The sequence below is a fragment of the Falco punctatus genome (assembly GCF_963210335.1).
Source record: "Falco punctatus genome assembly, chromosome: 4".
NCBI classification, from domain to species: domain Eukaryota; kingdom Metazoa; phylum Chordata; class Aves; order Falconiformes; family Falconidae; genus Falco; species Falco punctatus.
The window spans coordinates 53846769-53866643 of record NC_137583.1 but is presented as its reverse complement, the minus strand read 5'-3'; the positions used below and the strand labels follow the sequence as shown (position 1 = coordinate 53866643).

The following is a 19875-nucleotide window of genomic DNA, read 5'->3' as shown; positions in this document are numbered from 1 at the left end:
AGTGGCCACAGCCTCAAGGTCCAGCCTCCCTCTCCCACTGCTCCCAAACACTTGCCTGGTGTGTTGGCACTCACTTCTTCCCATCGGGTACAAGCCACTGGGTCCACAAACCTGCTAGTACAAAGTGAAGACCCTGCATCCCACGCTGTCACCTACAGCCTGCTCTTTACCAGCTTTCACCACGTGGCTGCACAGTCTGTGGTTCTTACACTGTTACAAATGACCAGGACACCAGAAGAAAATCCAGGGATCAGTGAAAACAGTGCATGCTCATCAGTATTATTTTAGATTAATTTCTGACATGGTAGGAAAGAAAAGCAGGGTTTATTACTTGCTCTGCCATTGGCTTACTTCTATAATCATGACAAAGTCACTCAGACTCACGTATCTTCAATCCCCCTCTGAAAAGAGGGGTAAAAACCTTGCCTTATGGGTGCTGATAGCATAAAATCCAGTAACAGACATGCAACTCTAATCTACAGCAAGGGTGAAGATCAGTAATAGTCAGATCAAACTGTTTAGATAGGCTGCACTAGATAAACTATTTTATATGTTTAAATGGGATAAAATGTACCACACTAGATTAGGCCAATAAATAGTTTTGGGAGTAAGAGGGAGAGGATAGCCTTGTGAACATACTGAAAGGGCAAGATGTGATATTTCTATGGTGTAACTTGTTGGTCACTTTAGTAAACAATTACAGTAATTCAGATTCTTTATATGTACATTCAAACTTTTAAAAAAATAGTAACTCTCTGCAAGTGCCAGGACAGCACCCTTGGAAGTGATGGGACTGACAACAAAGAATGAATAAACCTAGTCAGCGCAGATGCCCTTTCCAATTAATCTCAGACATTTACCAGTGTCATATTTCCCCTTGTAATCCCTCTGTGATTAATCATTTGCAGCAGAGAGCACATTCCCATCTGGGTATTTCTGAGCATGCCGAAGGCAAAGCAGCAGCCCTTGTAATTCTACTTATGTCTTTATTCATTCAAATTTTCACTGTTTTATGTTTGGGGGAAAGAGGCACAAGTGCACAGACCTGTCAGATAATGCAAATGAATCAAACTGCCCAGGAACCAACACACAGCCATGCAGCTGGGCAAAGCCTCCTACCCACTCCTGTCCTCACCGCTGTCAGCCTCTGCCCTGCAGCTGCTTCCCCACAGACAAGCAAACAAACCCCTTGCAGTGGGAACAACCACAGACTACCCCAGTTCCTGCTGGAGTAGTCTGAGGTGGTGCTTATCAGGAAAGTCATCAGGAGATGGAAAGTCCTGATGGGGAGTCCTGATGCTGCTGCCATCACTCTCTCGGCCTCCTGCGATTCACTGTGCTGCACTGGCTGACGGGTTGGCTTCACATTGCTTCATCGACATTAAGATGCATCTAGAGAGCCTTCAACAGCCTCTGAGAAGACAGGGGTCCCACACTGCAGCATACTGACCCCCCCCAATCAGTCAGAAGCCTGCAATGATGCTCTTTGGCATGAGAGAAGACAGGGGTGGAAGGTTATTCTGTCCAAATCTTTCAATTCAAGGGTTGGAAAGGGAATCCTGTTCACCCTGACTCTGAGCCAAAATCACGGTGCAATCCAGCTCATAAAATATTCCCAAGACAAATGTGGCCACAAGTAGCACACCTGCATACTCTGAGACTTTGAGAATGCAAACCCCAGGAGAGGACATGCACCTAAACCTAAAAGATCACTAAAGTCCAAGCACAGATCAGCACAGAGTTTCTCTCAACACCACGTTAAGACCCACCACATGCCTGCTTGCTCATTTTCTCAATCCCCTTTTACCCTTTCTTTGCCCAAGTAGCAAACTGTTGATTTGGGGTCTTTTTCTTGCCTTTAGAGTTTGTTTCCTGGAATTCTCTGCAATGCCAGCTGCGATGCCTTGCACTCCTTCCTTTCCTAAGGGGAAAGGCAAGATTCACAGGGAACCCCCCCTCTGGGTCCTGAGCTTTCAAAGAACATCACTAAAACAGAAGCTCCAGATAAAAATCAAGGCAGCACCTGTATTACTGTAGTTTACATGACAAAGCTGCATGTATTGTTCCACCTAAACCCATCAGGAAACAGAATCTGTGGGTGGGAAGGGAAATTGATGGGTCATCAAATGGGAAGTGTGGATTTCCTTTGATGTTTAAAGTTCTGCTGAGGGAAAACAGCAGTAACCCAGCTGCCCTGCTCCTTCCAACAACCTCCCAGCGAATGGACAACTTTGAAATAGCACAAGTATTCGGTGTCAGCTGCAAGCTTAGTGACATCAGATGGGCACCGATGGATACCTACAAGCCATCATACCAGACAGCGTGCTTTAGGGGTGAAATGCACACCAGCACACCCAGTGCTACATGCCGGTTACATCTCTGAATCAGGTGTAAGTACAGATTTGCGCCAATGCACTAATCCAAGATGGCAGAATTTATCTGATGCCCATTTCATCAGAGCAGGAACGGTATCTGTCACTCAGGAGCTGGACTCAGAGCTTAGCTTGGGCTACTCTGATTTCCACTTCAGTGAGGGACAACAGATTTTGGCATGTTCAAAGGTCATTTGATGAGCAGATGGAAGGGCTTTCTACGGTGGATTACAGGATTGGTCTCCATGCACTGTAGGAGATGTCAGACATGGAGTACCTGCAATAAACTAAGCCTATTGCAATAAGGTCCAAACTCAGTTCACAGTAAGACTTGTTTGCATTCCTTGTCACCTATTGCCTCCATAGTAAGTCGAAGTCCACAGGAGATGTTAAGGGAAATTTCACAACAGGTCAGTGGGTAACATGCTGTTAAATTTGGTGAGGAGCCCTCAGCAAAAAGATGGCTAAGCTCAAAGCAAGACAATCTTACATTTCTGACCTTCAGGGTAGGGCTAAATACGCACCACTGACTAGGAAGGGACCTACATCCCCTCATGCTCCCACTATTAAACCTCTATCAACATTTCCAATGACTGGTAGCAAACAAAAAAAGTCAAACAAACCACTAGAAAGTTCCAAAAAGAAACAAGAACAAATTGCATGGCTTGTGCATGCTACCAGGCAAGGCAGTCAGATCACCTTCCAGTCACATAAGCAAGCACACACCTCATGTAAAACATGGGACACTGAAGCCACTTAGGTGATTTATATGGTTAAAGCACTTATTTCTCCTCTTTGAATCAGAGACAGACCTATTGCTCAGAAAGCTCATTCCTCTTTTAACCATATGGCCAGCAATCACTTTCCATCAACACATCAATAGTTTCAAGAAGCTCCATGCAAGGAAGGAACTTCTTCCTCCTTGATCTTTGCTGCAGCATAGGGGTTTCATTTCATATTCCCACCTAAATGGAGCTACAAAACAATCCCAGAAACTTCCAGAGGGCTAAACCTGCTCTGATCAGCCCCTCAAGACTCCATGGCAGCATCTTTTCCTTTTCTTTTTCTGAGCCCAAAGGCACCCAGGCTGCTCTGACAATGTGTAAGAAAAGGCTACAGCATAGTGGAGGTCTCAGGCACACAGTGGTGCTCATTCCTGCTCTGTGAGGGTGAGAAGGCTGGAGACAAATGGAGGGAAAAGACAGAAATTCTGGGTTTGCCACCCTGGGGACAGCAAAGGAGTGATGTAAATTCCAGCCATTTCATCACAAATTTCACCCAATTGGATTTTGCTTTATGCACAGCCCTTGGAGAGGAGCAGCTATGGTAGAATCCCAGCTGTAGGTACCCCCCAGCATTTGCTCGGATGACAAAGATTGACAGCTTGAGCCAGGTGAGCTTTACAGTTTCAGAGAAACAGCAGCTTCACACTGATTTATTTTCCTTTATCGGCCTCGTGGTTTAGGAAGCTAGATCCTTTACACGCCTGAACCTGGCAGCACTGTGCTACAGCTGCACTAGCACGTTTCCTCCTTGTGTGCAGACACGCACAAGTGCATGTATGTTTCTCTCCCTTGCACAAATAAATCAGGCTCCTAACAGCACCGAAGCAAACCATTGCCACTCTTCAATCCTTTACATTAACAGAAAAATAAATTTGCTTGTATCAAGCTAGAAACACTGCCTCCAGTTTTAGCACGTAATTTCCTACGCGAGGGAGTTGCAAGATCGCAACTCCCATAGAGACCAAGAATTCCCTTGGTGGCAATTAGCAGCGAGGCTCTGACCTAAGCCCTTGTATTTTAACAAGTGGACGTCATTGTCATTACAGCCACTCCACCCCATTGAGCTGTAGGGCTGAAAATAGCCTCAGCTGTTGAGCTCCATCTCTCATCAGAGCCATTTGTAGAAAAGTGAGGAGAGTGGGGGGTTGCAGTGTCAATTGGTATTGACACCGGAGAGAAGCTCAGAGGAAAAAAAGCCCTTGCTGAAGAGAAAAGTAGCACTGAAATTATGCCCTGAAAATAAAAGCTTTGAAAACACTCCTTGGTGCCACCGCTCCACAGGAACCATGATTTTTCCAGGCTCTCCATGCATACTGCCATCTCCAGTTTGGGGACAAAATGTATTCAGTAGAGTCAACAGCTTTAAATCTGATTTTCCTCTTTTTTCTCCTATTCTCTGGAGATTGATCTTTGCCCTTGTGATAACATGGCCAGAAGTAATTAAGCAAAGCAATCCATATTCAGTTAGGAGAAGAAGGATGGATTTACTACCTGTACCTTCAGCTCCATCTTCACACAGGTTTCACAAAGCAAGACACACTCCAGCAGACACAGAAATAACCTCATCCCTCCCTCGGCTACAAACACCACTCCACTTTCTGCTGGATACCAGCGTCCCCAAGTCCACTTCTCTTTAGGTCTTACCTGGAGTCTTGTCTGAGTCTGAGGAGAAACAAAGCTCTGGGCAGGGTAAGGAAAAAGCCAATTCCTACTGAGATGACAGAAGGGGGAAGGGGGAAAAAGGGATCAGGGGACATGGGGAGACCATGCTGGTTTTTGTTCCCCCCCCCCTTTCCCCTCCAGGAAAATAAAACAGAAACCCCAGCGATGGCAGTGATGTGCGGCAGAAGGTCTCCCCAAGTCCCCTGGCAGTGGCTTTGCTGCTCGGGGTTAGGCTGTGCCGCCCCCGCTCCCCACCCCTCTGCTGGGTTGTCCTCCTCCAGTCAAATTGCTGACGTGCTTTGCTTTCCCCTCTGCAGTCCAGCTCCAAAATAGCTCTGGGTGTCATTTGCTGGGGAGATTAGGTTTCCTGCAGGAGAGAGGCGAAAGGGCATCGTTTTAGGGACTCACTGGGACCATCCAGCAGCAGGAGATGGCGGGGGGGAAACCATCAGAAGTGTGTATGTTTGGGATGTTTGGGGGGGACACGACAGGCTGTGGTGACAGGGTGGGTCAGAACCACTCCTCAAGGGTCCATCCCAAAGCCAAGTGATAAATGTGACATGGGGACTCAGGAACAGGCTGCTGCCAACTTATCAGCATCGCATGCTAGACAGGAATTCTTTTCCAAAGGCATCAGATCAATAGTAGGTTTATTTATAACCTCCCAGGCAAGAGTTGTTACAATGGTGAATAAACAGCAAGTTAATAAACCTTAGTCTATCTCTCCCTTTCTGCACGTAATATCTCTCCCTACCTTTTTGCCACATGAATCTGAAGTGCCTGCAAAAATGGCACGAGTTGCACATACATCGCATCTCTGAGGCTCAAGTACTTTGAATTTAAATGTCATTCCTGCTAACGATACAGGAGCTAGAACAGAGTCCAGCAGGCTCTCCTACAACCACTTTACCTCTGCGCGACTATCAGGAGTAAACTACAATACAAGCTTATTTTTGTCAGTAAACAAAGCAGATAACATGCTGCACAGTCCAAGGGTGTGGATCAGCATACAACAGTATGTTGTGCTCACCCAGTTTTCAGTGGCACAAAAACAGCAGCAGGAGAGCAAAAGGCAATTTTATTTGAGATTTTGAAAGCAGGGGGGTGAAAAGAATCAGAGGGAACAAACAGGGAACCACAGCAGCTACAGTGTCCTATTATCAGGGCAGAGGAAGGGCCGTTTCTGCCTTGAGATTCCTCCTGTGTGCAACTCTTGAAGCCTCCGAGTCTTGCATTGGGTTCACAGGGCATTTGGCTACTGAAAAATGAAATGTGGAAGAGATCCAGCATGAATTGAGTGCTGGTGGGATCTCCTTGAAAGCAGAGCTTGAGGAGAAGGTGAGGATGAGTAAGATCAGGAGGACATCATTAACTTAATACAATGGGATGATTAAGGACAAGGACACTGGCTAGCAGGAGACATTCAAGCTGTCCTAGAGCTGGTTTCTCCACAGATTCTTGCTGGGCAGTGGTTGGTCTAGAAGCAGCTCATCTTTCATCCCATGCAGTGACCTGCTGAGACAGCAGGGATGTCACCTGCTGGACAATGTGCCAGGGATGGAAGAGAAAAAGCCACAGCAAGTGTGATATACCATCATCTTCCAAAGGCAGAAGAGAAAGGGTAGTGTTCACTGGAAGCTCTTTGACGAGGAAGATAGAAGGACCCACCACCTCTCAAATCTAACCATAAGCAACATGCTGCTCACTGGTGACCAAACTTGGGACACTGCAGAAAGGTGGCATGCTAGTGCCTCATGCTCCCCACTCCTTTTGAGTCAGAATTTACCCAGAGTGGGTCAAAACCAACCATAAAGTTTTAGGATCAATAGGAAAAAAAGATACCTGGATCTCAGGTGACATCTGAACTGCCTGTGCATTGGCTGAGTAACTTTATTTGATGTTTAGGGACAGCCTTGTGAAACCCATCTCCCCTTTTAAAGATACTGGCCATTCTGCTCAGTTCTTCCCTCTGTTTTGAAGACAGTTTAAAGTTTCAGCTGCAGGTGGAATAGCAGATAGCTACCAACAAACCTACAAAGACCTCCCAAAGACACAGAAAGGCTGCCCAAGTTTTGTTAGTAACAAAACTGAGCACGTCTTTGAATCAATGTCACTTCATTTCCAAACAGGATGATTTGCTCACCAGCTGAACGTTAAAAGAAGTTATCTCCTATCAAGTCCTGCTTTGCACTTTAAGGTCTATCCCCAACGTGAAACTTAGAATAAATCAGTGTCCCAGCTGGAGCAAGCCAAAGCAAATTAAATTTTCTCCAGCCCCCATGAAGCAACCTTGCTTCAGGGTTTAATCCCAGCCAGCAGCTCAGCCCCACACAGCTGCTCACTTGCTCCCCACCAGCGTGATGGGGGAGAGAATCGGAAGAGCAGCAGTGCGAGAACTCATGGGTAAGGACAGTTTAACAGGGAAAGCAAAAGCTGCACACAGGAGCAAAGCAAACCAAGGAGTTCATCACCATGTCCCATCAGCAGGCAGGTGCTCAGCCTCCTCAGGACAGCAGGGCTCCAGCACGCGTAATGGGGACTTAGGAAGGCAAACACCATCACTCTGAATGTGCACCCCCTTTCTTCTTCTCCCCCCAGTTTATATACCGAGCACGACATTCTACGCCATGGAATATCCCCTTGGCTAGTTCCGGTCAGCTGTCCTGGCTGTGTCTCCTCTCAACTTCTTGTGCCCCCCCAGCCTCCTCACTGGCAGGGCATGAGAAACTGGAAAGTCCATGACTTAGTCTAAACATCACTTAGCAACAACTGAAACATCAGCGTGTTATCAACATTATTCTCATACTAAATCCCAAACCCAGCATTGTACCAGCTACTGAGAAGAACATTAACCCTACCCCAGCCAAAACCCAGACACCTGCTTTCACTTCCCCACACTACAAGATCCAGCAAACCACAGGGCACATTGATGGCCAGAGGCATGAGGTGGATTCTTACGGGATTAAATGAGCAAACATTGTCTTTACAACACATTGCTGTCCTCAAAAATGAGCTTCGAAAACAACACTTCACCCATGCCACTTTTTTTTTTTTTTTTTGTAATGTGTATAAGGGTCCACCTGCACACACTACAATTACAAAGCCAGGACAGTTCCATTTTCACCTCTGTGATTAGCAGCTCAATGACTATTGGTAACTGATGGCCGGACTCACATGGCTGAGCTTCTCTGAAAAACAACACAAATCCTAGAAAAAATTCTCCACCATACAGCTAGACATAAAGAACGAACACCATGCAGGCTCCACCACCAGAACCTTGAAAAAGGATTAGTAATTAATACACAGTAATCACTATCTGGAGATGCTAATTATAAAGCAAATGCAACTGCACCCACTCCACTTGGGAACCCTGTGATGACGAGACAAAAGCCTCTGCCTGGCTTCCAAACCACCATCTCTGACCCTGTTCACTTTTGAAATAAAGGCACATTTTTGGAAGGGCTTCCAGGTGTGCAGCTTGTTTCCGTGGTTCATCTGGTGCCTTTTAGAGAGATGAACAAAACCCATCTTTTTTATTTTGCCTTTAGCCAGAAAGTGAGACATGTGGAAGCTGGTGCTTGTTTTAAGGAAGGCTTTTAAACATACTTTGGTCAGCAGATGGTGCAAAACAGAGGGAGGACAATGCTTCATATGGTACGAGGAGAAAGAACACAAATTGGGTTTAATGTCCTGGCACGTTGTCACCTCTTTACCTAATGGGAAAGAGGATCCTTGTCCAGATTGCCCCACCTCGCCCCCCCCCCCCCCCCCCCCCCCCCGTTGGCATATTGTCATGGAGCATTTATCTCATCATTTAACTACCTGAGTCCTGGGATGCTTCACAAGAAGCATGGCCAGCAGGTGAAGGGGATTCTCCCCCTCTACTCCACTTTCATGAGACATCCCCCCCCGCAGTGCTGCATCCAGCTCTGGGGCACCAAGCTGTTGGAGCGGGGCCAGAGGAGGCCACGGAGATGGCCAGAGGGCTGGAGCCCCTCTGCTGTGCAGCCGGGCTGGGAGCGCTGGGGCTGTTCAGCCCGGAGAAGGGAAGGCTCCTGGAGAGCCTGGAGCACCTTCCAGCACCCAGAGGGGCCGGCGAGGAAGCTGGGGAGGGGCTTTTCCCAAGGGCCTGCAGCGCCAGGACAAGGGGGAACGGCTTTGCGCTGAGAGAGGGCAGATGGAGATCAGAGCTGAGGGAGAAATCCTTCCCTGTGAGGGCGGCGAGGCGCCGGCACGGGCTGCCCAGAGCAGCTGTGGGTGCCCCAGCCCTGGCAGTGCCCAAGGCCAGGCTGGACGGGGCTGGGAGCCACCGGGGCTGGGGGAAGGGGGCCCTGCGCGTGGCAGGGGTGGGACTGGGCGGTCTTTAAGGGCCCTTCCAACCCAAACCATTCTGGGATTCTATCATTTAACTGTAAGCTCCTTGCAGCTCACCTTAGGGTGCCTGCCGTTTCTCAGGACTACACGCTCCAGGCACGAAGCAGACAAGCGATAACCAACCCCTGTTCTCGCACTAGCGACCCCTTTTAGGATGCTGTGACTTGTCCTTATGATCTTGACATGAGTGGACTGCCCAAGATACCCTGAAAGGTCACTCAAAATGAGATGAACTGAAGTATCTACAGTATCAATGAGTTATTCATCTACTCAGGAATTACAACATGTCATAGGTTTAAGAGAGAGGAAAATCTGTGTATGACGAGCTAATAAAAGTTTGAATTTACAGAGAGAATGATTAAAGGGTTGAAGGAATCTGAATTTGAATGAAAACTAATAAAATGTCATCAGGCACAATATTAGTCCCTTCTTGTACTTCAAAAAGCCATACATTTTTTTTTCTTCCCACTCCAAACATCATGGAAATGTGATTTAAATAGCAACTTATACTCATGCAGTTTTAAAATACAGAAAAATCTTTCTTTGCACTTGGAAAACTGTATTTTTGAGCTCCAAAATTGTTCATCTAAACTCTTAAGTTAAAAGTAAAATGATGCCAAATGGATTTAACCATAGTTTACAGACACTGAAACAAGCTGTGCTTCATTTTACTCCAGGAATCAATTAAATTCTTTGAATTACTATAACTAGCAAGGCCTGAGGCATTAGGTCTTATTTCAATATTCCTCTTAAGTTCTACATTTTTTGCATAAAATGGGAGGATTTTGTCAAAAGGATTCCTGCTTCTCCCTGCAGGAGAATTCAATTTTCTTCCCATATGATAATGCACAAAAATTTAAGAGCTGACACCATTTCTTCTTCCTGGTGTATTTATTCAGTTTTTGAAGAAAACTAAAATAAATCCTGATATTTTGTCTCCCCATCTAACATTAATTCAGCAAAAAAAAATCAATACTAATAAAAATTTTAGACACAAATAACCCACAGACAACATGAGCTATTTTTCTTACTGCATCTATTTCTGATAGACAAGATCGCCTAATTCGGCGTTAAGCATCACTAGATCACTAGCAGTTCCCTAAAGCACTGCTAATGTAAGGGAGCATATTCCCCCCCCCAGCAAAAAGGTTAAATATGCCTGGCAATGGCAATTAATAGAGTCATGGGGGACAGAAAATTAATACATTAAGAAGGCAAATCTAAGTATTATATTGAGTTAAAGAACAGAGGTGCTGGGTTGATTTGTTTTTTTAAAGGCAGCTTTTCAGAATTTTAGGAAAAACTGATTTGTGAACAGACAACAAAAAAGCAGAAGTGACACATTTACCTGGCTTGGTGTTAGAGGCTTCCAAAAACCTTGTAAAGGTTCTTACATCTTTTTTTTTTTTGGTGTGCTTTCCTGCTCTTAACTTCTATGTAGCTAATTTAAACGAAATTCGTAAATTTTAAAATTTGTAGTTTAACACCATAGACCCTGGACAGGAAAGACACATGGTGCCCTTCCATTCTGGCTGGTTGCCCAGAGATGTTTGAAGACCACTATCTCCACTCCTCTTTGCCCTGAATGCCCCTAATTCATTTCTGACCTGCGGATCATTTCCCTCACTCTCAGCTGGACCAACTCCAGAAGAGCGAGGACCAAACCCCAGCACAGCCCTCCGGCTGCTGCCTTACTAGGGAAGATCAGAAGGATTACTTAGGCAGCAGCACATCTCTGGTACATCCCATTATGGATTCTTGCCTATTTCAAAACAGCCGGGTGTTGCTTATCCAAAATCCACTTGTGCTTCCCAAGAATCCCCAAATCCTTCACAGAACTGGTCATCAGCAGCAGTTTCCTATGCTGTCATTGAGCACTATATTTTTTAACCCTTTCAGAGAACTTCATATATTTTTTTCATTCATACATCTGTGATTGTGGAACTTTTAAGCCTGACTTGCCAAAGTCTCAAGAGGCCCAGCCAAACTCAGATTTCCAGTAAAAATATTATCAGTGCGCTGATGGCACAGCCTGCCTGGTTCTGCTTGATAAATCCTTCCATTTTGACATTAAATCTTCAATAACCACACACTGAATAAAGCTCTGCACCCATTCTATAACACATAATTCTAGATCATGTTCCTAAACTGTTTACAAGCTTGTCATAGAGTGACAAGTTATTTATTTTTTAATTCAATTTGCATTACTTTGTTTCCTTTCTGTTTAACACACTGCCATATAGGAGACTTAGACTGGACTGACAAAGCTTCTTACAGGTTAACTGTGGCTCTCCTCTTTAGCACATTCTCAGTACTTTTAAGGTTTTTACTTTTGTTCCAGTATCCTTCTGGGACTGGAATTCTAAATACCTGGTCTATAATTATCTTAGGTTCTGCGCGCCACCCGCCACCCCCCCCCCCCCCCCCTTTTATTTTTTCTCTCCTATTTTCAAGACAGAAGTACTCTTACCTTTCACCGATCCTCTGGCATGCTGGCCACCATCAAGGGTTTCATTACTACCATCACCTCAGATCTCCTCGCCATCCAGAATACCACAAACACTCTACAACAAACTTCATGAGGTCCGGCCCAACTTAAAACATTTTTTGGTTCTGCACTTTCTAATTAAATTCTTACCTGTTAGAGACAGAAGTATTTACCCCTTTGTTACAGGCATCAACTATGATACACACCTGGTTGCAGCCTGCTTTGTAGCATACAAAAATAAATCCCAAAATTTTTTAACAGTTCTCCTGCTTTACTGAGCATTCAACCAACCATTAATCAATCTTTTCCTATCCCTTATATAACCTCAAAATTATTTTTTTAATTCTTAAATCACTTGCTATTTGGATTTTATTTCATGCCTTAGCTTGAGTATCTGTGCTCAGCTCTGTGCAGGCACACACTGCCTTTTAGAGCACCTAATCCACAGCTAGGACAGAACAGTCACACCCATGTTTTCTGAATAGTACACCAACTTTTCTTGATTACCACAGCTCCGCTCTAAACAAGAGCATCACCATTTCTCTGAGTGCAACTCAAACTCACCTGTACCTGAAATGCGTACAAAGGGGGGAAAAGTTCCTTTTGAGGTGGGTGCAGCACTGGAACACGTGCCCAGAGTGGGATACCCAGAGGTAGGCAGAATCAGAGTGGATGAGGCTCTGAGCTGTGAAACCAGCCCTGCTTTGAGCCTGGACAGGAGGAGATACTTTAGAAGTCCCTTACACTCTTGGTTATTTTATGTTATGATCCTATGAGCTGATCAGATATCACAGAACAGTTGGGGTTGGAAGGGCCCTTAAAGACCCCCCAGTCCCACCCCTGCCACGCGCAGGGCCCCCTTCCCCCAGCCCCGGTGGCTCCCAGCCCCGTCCAGCCTGGCCTTGGGCACTGCCAGGGCTGGGGCACCCACAGCTGCTCTGGGCAGCCTGTGCCAGCGCTTCGCCATCTGCACTGTAAAAAAGATTTCTTCCTTACATCTAGTCTGAATCTCCCCTTTTGCAGTTTAAAACCATTACCAGCTCTTCTTTTAGAATATGTTTCTTGGAGATTTCCCCTTTAAATCTGTCCATGAAAGCTGTCTTAGTACTTCCTGAATATTATGTGGGTCACCTTTGATGTAAAGAGAATAACCTCCCTGCTCCGAGAATAAGGCTTCCCTAGTTTCTCCATGGATTTATTCTCTCCGTGAAGAAAAAAATCATGCTGCTAGCAACAGACACCAGCTTTACTACTTTTCCACTGAGGGCAGTGCAGTTGCCATAGCTAAATAATACTTTGTACAAACAAGTCACTGTGTTGTTTTTTTTTTCATAGAACTGTTTCTCAAAAACTCTTCCATTGCTTTTAAGCTCTCGCCATGCCTCCCACATATATCTTTCTTTGCATTTCTTCTTTTCCATCACTTCCCCTCTGCTACAACTCCCTATCTTTGAATATGCCATCCTTTCTGAAAACACGTACATTCTTAAAGTGCGGGGGGTTTTTGCAACAAGCAGTGTCACTCCCTGACCAACCACCATCCTCCTGAAGGTTTAGATCCAGAAGCATTTACATCATAGGCTTTGTATCACTGAGCAACAGTAGTTTGGTAGCTATTGCCTTCTACCCAGCAAGGTTTTAACCATGCTATAAAAGGTACTACACTGGATAAATTGGGATTTAATCCTGATGCAAGCACTCTTTTGTTTGTGGACAACTTTGCTGAGTGAAGATCTTAATACACAATTACCTTGGATCACACACAGTCATCAGTCTCAACAAGAGATCAGGGAACTGTCAGAAGCTTTTGTATGTGAATATGCAGACAACAGTAGGATGTCAGAGGTTAGAGGCTGATTTGCCTTACAGAATTTCTTTTACACAAGAAGCTCAATCCATTTCAGAAAGTTACCTAAAAGTAATGTCTATTTGTAGGTGTGCAGGTAGTACCCACTGATGTCAATGGGATTAGATGGATGCTCTAAGCTAGTCATATGCATAAAATCTCTTAGTAGTGGTTTCAGTTACAGAAGAGTTGTCAGGATTGATAAAATTGTTTTATTTCCTCACCCCAAGCTTTCTGCAGACCTTGCCCAGTGACTCAGTTCATCCCAGTGCCTACAGATCAGCACTGTCCAGCTGTGGATAGACGGGTACCCAAAAAATATGCTTGAGTGTCACCTCAGCCTTTTCTCTGCCTCTCTTGATCACAAGCAGCACTTGTAGCCTCAGAGACAGCATTTTCCTTCCTGTTAAGACACTGCCCTGTGATCAATGACAATGAATGTTCTACTCAAAAATAAAGCTTTCATGACTACATTATTATTGGATGAGGTGAGTTCTGCTTTCCAGGGATTACCGAACTGAGTGCATGCCCTATCTATTACTTATTTTGGACACATTGGAGAAGCCAATACTGACGTCTAACCTCTAATTTCTTCCAACACCGCTATTCTCAAGCTATCCAAGTACAACCCAGTTATGACCACTACCTGTGTCAAAGGCCAAACCTGGCAGAGAAGGGGCATTCTCAGCTCTGAATTAAGAAAAGTGGTTATAAATATACCAGTTGATAGGTAAGGGAAGATTTAGATCAGAGGGCAACAATCAGGTGTTGTGGTGTTGTTTTTTTTAAAAAAGCTATCTTAATTATTTTAGCTGTATTAAAATTACCTTATTTTTGTAAATTATTTGGAAGCAGAAATAATTGGGTTTGGGTTTTACCATTATGCTCTGGAAGGCAGGCAAAGGTGCCTCAGAAAAAAAGGAAAGAGCAAGCACTAAGTTTTAATTGAAATCTGCTCTCCTGAAAGGGACCTATTAAAAGAGCAATTTCACTTAAAAGATAAACAGTGGCAATACTTCATATTTCAATCATAAGAATATCTTTGTATTGAAATAGCAATGGCATTAACATTGCACAACTTATAAAAATTAAGAATTAGGATAATCTTTAATCTTCCTGTGTTAAATGCTTAAAACTCTCCGAGAGTGTATTCCTTCTTCTCCCTGGTGAACATGGATGAGTGTCATCAGATTTACAGACTCCTGCAGTCACTCCTAAAATACCTGGGGGGTGACTTTGTGTCATTTGATCTACATGCCAGGGCAAGCTTGGCTTTTGTACCTTAAGTGTTTCCTTAAACTCTGAGACAGTATTTTTGCAAGTTATCTAATGATATACATATTCATAAATTATTTATACAACTCTAGGTTGTAGTCAGTGGCACTTACAGAGCTTTTGTGTGGTTATGTCAAAACAGGATGCACATCCAAACTTGAAAAAAAAATAGTGTCTGCACAAAGGATTTATAATCCTAGTAAGGCAATTTCTTTCCATATCACAGCAGAATTCAGTCCTTATATTCTCCTCAGCTGGAACCCAGATCAATAATTTAAAGGGTTATTAAGCATCCAGGAAGGCCTTCGCTTACACACCTATAAATCCTCAGACCAGCTTTTCTTCTCAATTGCTGCCGGCAACTGTCTTCAAAACGTAAATTGGATAGTCAGACTGAATTTTGAAGTGATTCCAATTAAAATGGAATATAACTTTGCTTACTGATCAATGATGCCTACAGTGAACAGAGGGAAAACAGAAGCTGTTGCTACCATACATTCTCAGCTTAATAGTGGTCTCAGCTGACACAAACTGTCCTGTTTGGAAAGCAACAGTAGCACAGACAATAAAAGAACACCATTCCCAAGAGCTGCTCATGCACTATGTTGGATGAACACAGGTCTAAGATCTGCAAGAGTGTAGTAACTTACTCTTATAAAGAAATCAAGAAGGCTGTGTAAATCACAGAGTGAATTCTAGCCACACCTCATCCCTGTTTCTTTCAGGTGGTCACCATATCAAAATGCACCATTCATACACGTATCCTGATAAAAACCCCTGACATAAGCAAGACAGATTTTATTTCCCCCATTAATACCTGTGACTTCTTTTGGCTAATCCCTCGTTAACAAGTTGTTTGTTCTTTTGGACATTGAGTTTTGATGGAATTGCCCTACAAGCTTTGCTATACCAGTGATCTAACAGGATAATGCAAAAATCACCTTCTGCGTTACAATCTCAATGCTAACAGGTTATGCATTTGTTGAAAATGGACTTGCAGACCACACAAATAATAAAGTACTACCCTACCAAATCAGCTAGATTGCTCCTCTAAACCCACTCATCATTACTTAAAGTTCTGATACATCTTCAGCAGTCTTTATTTTTCACTCCAAGTGATTATAGTCCACCCTGTACTGGGTATAATCCACAAGCTTCTAGTGCCACACTGACACAACTCTATTGACTTAAACTCAAGCAGATCTTGAGTTCTTCCTTATTCACATCAAGAACGGACAAGTCATCTTCAACCCCACAAAAAGCAGAGTGACCTCTCTCTCATTCAGTATGTCTGTAGCACAGCAAGATTCGAGAGAGATCAGAAATAGTTCCTGAGAGCTAGCAAGGTAGGGGTTTATAGAAGAGGATTAGCTAAATGACTATGTATGCAACATAGCCTACGTGAGATTCAAAACTCAATCCTAGCTACAGAAGACACACTGTATTTTAATTACTGATGGGAATATAACCAAGCATCTTCTAGTAGCTCTGAATCTCATCTACATTTCTCAAAACAAGTTTGTCACCAAGGTTAAAACTTATGTCATAATAAATTCTCTCTGTAATTCAGAATGCACATGAACATCTGTGAGTGAACAGGCAGCAGGAAACCTGAGCTTTAATGCAATCATGCATGTAAAGGAGGAAACAGAAAAGGAGAGAAATCCCTTTGCCTTGAGAAACCTGAAGCTTGAGTATGCAAAATTGACAGCAAATGTGGATTTGGGGTGTATTTGTGAGCTGTCAGTCACTTTGTAGCCAGTTGCTGACATTTGTTCCAACACACATGCACTGTTGCACTCAAAACATACACAACTTTTAAAACATTCAAGCAAATTTTTTCTTAACTGTTTTTGCAATTCGAGCCCACATATCCTCGCTACAGGCATCTCTCTCCCTGTCACTGGTGTGAAAATCAGTAGAGACTACACTGGGTCCTGATTTGTACACAGATCTGCAAAAAAAAGAATAAACAACTATTAAATATTGTACTGCTACTTTTTAAATTTTCTTAAAACCACCCAAAGCAAAACAATAAACCCATGGCAGTGAGTTAAGACTTCATGTTGATGTCTTCTATGCTAAAAGAAGAAAAAAAATCTACCAACCTCACATTCAAGTTTGCAGTTTGTTCGAGATCTCCAGCTTTTTTTACCCTGCAACATTAATGGTTTGCTGTCAGAGACATTTTTCAGCCACCATCACAGACTAGGAAGGTCATAAACACAGGGAGTGGGGAGAGAAACTGCATTTGAGTTACCTATTATCATCAGTAATGACTTACCCAAGCCACAAGGATCTGGGAAATCTATACCACAAGCAACTGCAGAAGTAATATAATCTGAAGTTACTCACATATATAATATAAAATAGTGTTTTTTAGTAAAATTTAGAAGGCAGGCGATGGCTCTGCTACAAGGAAGAAAATTGCAACAGCTGGTGAAGTAGCACTCCTTGTATCACCAGTGTTGAGAGAGATCCACTTCTGGGACAACACATGAGAGAGCAAACTGAGATGACATACATAAACACTTGTCACTTCTGAAACACACCTTATGAACAATGTCAGTTGTTCATTGCTTCCCTTTTAGCAGTCAGACTGAGATCTTTATAATAAATCTCTTTTCTCCAATTTGGATGTCTATCTTCTGCATTTCACACTGATCCTAAGCAAATAAACATTTTAGTTTTACATTTGTTTATAATCCATTTACAGTAGCACTGATTTTTCAGACGAATACAATGCAGCAAAATTTGTTCTTTAAACAGTGCAAAAGAATGCTGCTTCTTTTAGGACTACTAATTCAAGAGTATTTAAATGAGCTCACTACTTACTGAGGCTGTGTATCTTTTGCAACCCAACACTCTTGAACTATGTATTGATCTATACGCAGCACGATTCATCGGCTAGAAATCAAAGATCTCCTCAGTAAGTTTAATGAGTTAGCACTGTGGAAACACAGTGTTTTCATTTTTATATGAGACTATTATTCAAATCAGAGCGGTACAATTAAACTAAACAACTAAACAAAGGTCAGCCTAATATGTATTTCAAATACTTTCAGTTAATATTATTTAAAAATCAGCATAAAATACCAAATGTTATCAGACTAATTCAGGGGTAACAGGCTACGAGGAAAACATTTCACTGCGACTGTTTTCCAAAGTATCTCTGCAGGGAAGTTGCCAACATAGTTACACTAAAATAGTTGCAACTATTCCATTACAGGTGTTTTGGAACAAGTATCAAAGCAACCAAGCTGCGTTTGAATAAAACCAGCAATACCACTCAGTGGGCGGATGTTTTTCTAATGATCTTCTAAATTACAGTGCTTTGGAAATCCTCTTCTCTATGTAAAATAAAAAAAAAGGAGGGGTGGGGGGAAGCTTCTTGCAGCGTCCCCAAAATTAACTTCAAAAACATGAGTCCAAAACAGCAACAACAGGAACCCGCCAAGAGTAGAAGATGACAGCTCAAATCCAGAAACCAACAAACAAATCTGGTCTGCTCCCACTATCCTAATTAGGCTTTTTTACAGAAAGACTTCAAATTTGGTCCTTAAGTTATGATGCAACGCATCAGGGCTGGGACAGCACCAAGGCTGTTTGGTAACCAAAATTCCTGTGGCTTGCCATAAGTGACAGCCCTTGATCATTCCTAAACCAAAGCGCACCCAACCCAAACCCTCAGAGGAGCGATGTGATGGATGCCCTGGGGAGCCACTACCACCTCCTCCCCTGAACCACTCCTGACACTCCTGCCCTTGGGTCTCCCAAGGCAGAACACCTGTGCCCTGTGGTGCCACACTAAAATTTCAGTACGTTCTTCCTCGGTCACCTACACAACATAGGAAATGCAAAAACTTGTGGAGCTGGGACGGGGGGTGACAGGACAAAGGGAACCAAAAATGTTTGTGGGGTGTCAATTTGGGAGGAACTCTTCCAAAAGCGAGCTATGGAAAAAGAGCTCAAGCAACTTCGTATTGAGACACTGATACGTATAGATCCATTGAATATGGAAATGCCTTGCCTGCAAATTACACATTTAAATTATTCAAAGCACCATGGAAATAAGTTTTCCACTAATGAAAAACAATTGCATCAATTATTTTTTATGCATGTCACCAGAAAAGAAACCGCTTAGAAATTTTAAACTCTAAACTGAGGAACCTTTTTTTTTATCCCTGCAAGGTCTGAAATTTCACACTAGACTCCACAAGACAAACAAGCTGAATTCTTGTATTAGCTGTGCAATGCTTGACTTGCAACCAGAAATACATTCACAAACTATGCAGGACAGGATTAATCCTATCGACTATGTAAGCAACAACTGAGATAGTCAGCTCATGCTCCATCTGTTACTAGTGAAAGAAAAAAAGGGCAATCCCGGCCCATGTGACCTGACCGACTGGCACAAGGTCCCCAAATGCTAGCAAGAAGAATTTCCCTCAGTGCTAAAGAAGTGCTGGCTATTGCCTGCCAAACAGAAGGGATCCTCAAAAGTCTGTAAGGAGCTGCTGACACTGCAAATACACCAAGTGTTCACAATATATCAACAGTACATTTCATTTTCTATATGGCCGTCTATACCTACCTGCTGTGCACATATAGACACACCACATGCAATTCCAGAATATAAAAGAGATTCCACACACCGGAGTTCAGCTCATTGAGGAAAGGGGAGGGGCATTAAGATCTGCACATCAGTGATCTGAAAACTGTTGTCTTTCGGTGTCTTTTAAGACATTCAGCCTAAAGGAGTTATATGTTCCTGCCTCCAACCTCCATGCCAACAAAACCTGATTGTGACACTCAGTAAAGTGAATCCGTTTGGAAAATGTGCTAAATTCACCATAACTTCCACCCCCCAACCCCACAATGTTCCATGAATTACTTACTAAAGATTGTCCATTATTTTCAACTACTGGATGCAATCTAATATCTTCTGTCATCTCTCTGGGTGACATTTGATCTTGCATCCAGGTCAAAAGACATTCCTCAGACCCAAGCACAACAAATGTCACCCAAAACTGCCCGTTCTTCTTCCACAGAATTTGCTGAAGTAATAAAACC

At 43.4% G+C, this 19875-nt stretch overlaps 1 protein-coding gene across 12 annotated transcripts in view; it reads right to left on the bottom strand.

The window, feature by feature from the left end:
* The window catches only part of OBSCN (obscurin, cytoskeletal calmodulin and titin-interacting RhoGEF), a 209583-nt gene extending 189793 nt beyond the window's left edge, over window positions 1-19790 (bottom strand). For 11 of the 12 annotated variants that reach the window (XM_080383729.1, XM_080383728.1, XM_080383730.1 and 8 more), the window contains exon 1: window positions 4802-19790. The gene's annotated coding sequence lies outside the window, so the exon portion shown is untranslated. The remainder of the gene's footprint in view (window positions 1-4801) is intronic. The other variant, XM_080383724.1, reaches the window with a different exon arrangement.
* Window positions 19791-19875: the final 85 nt, after the last annotated feature.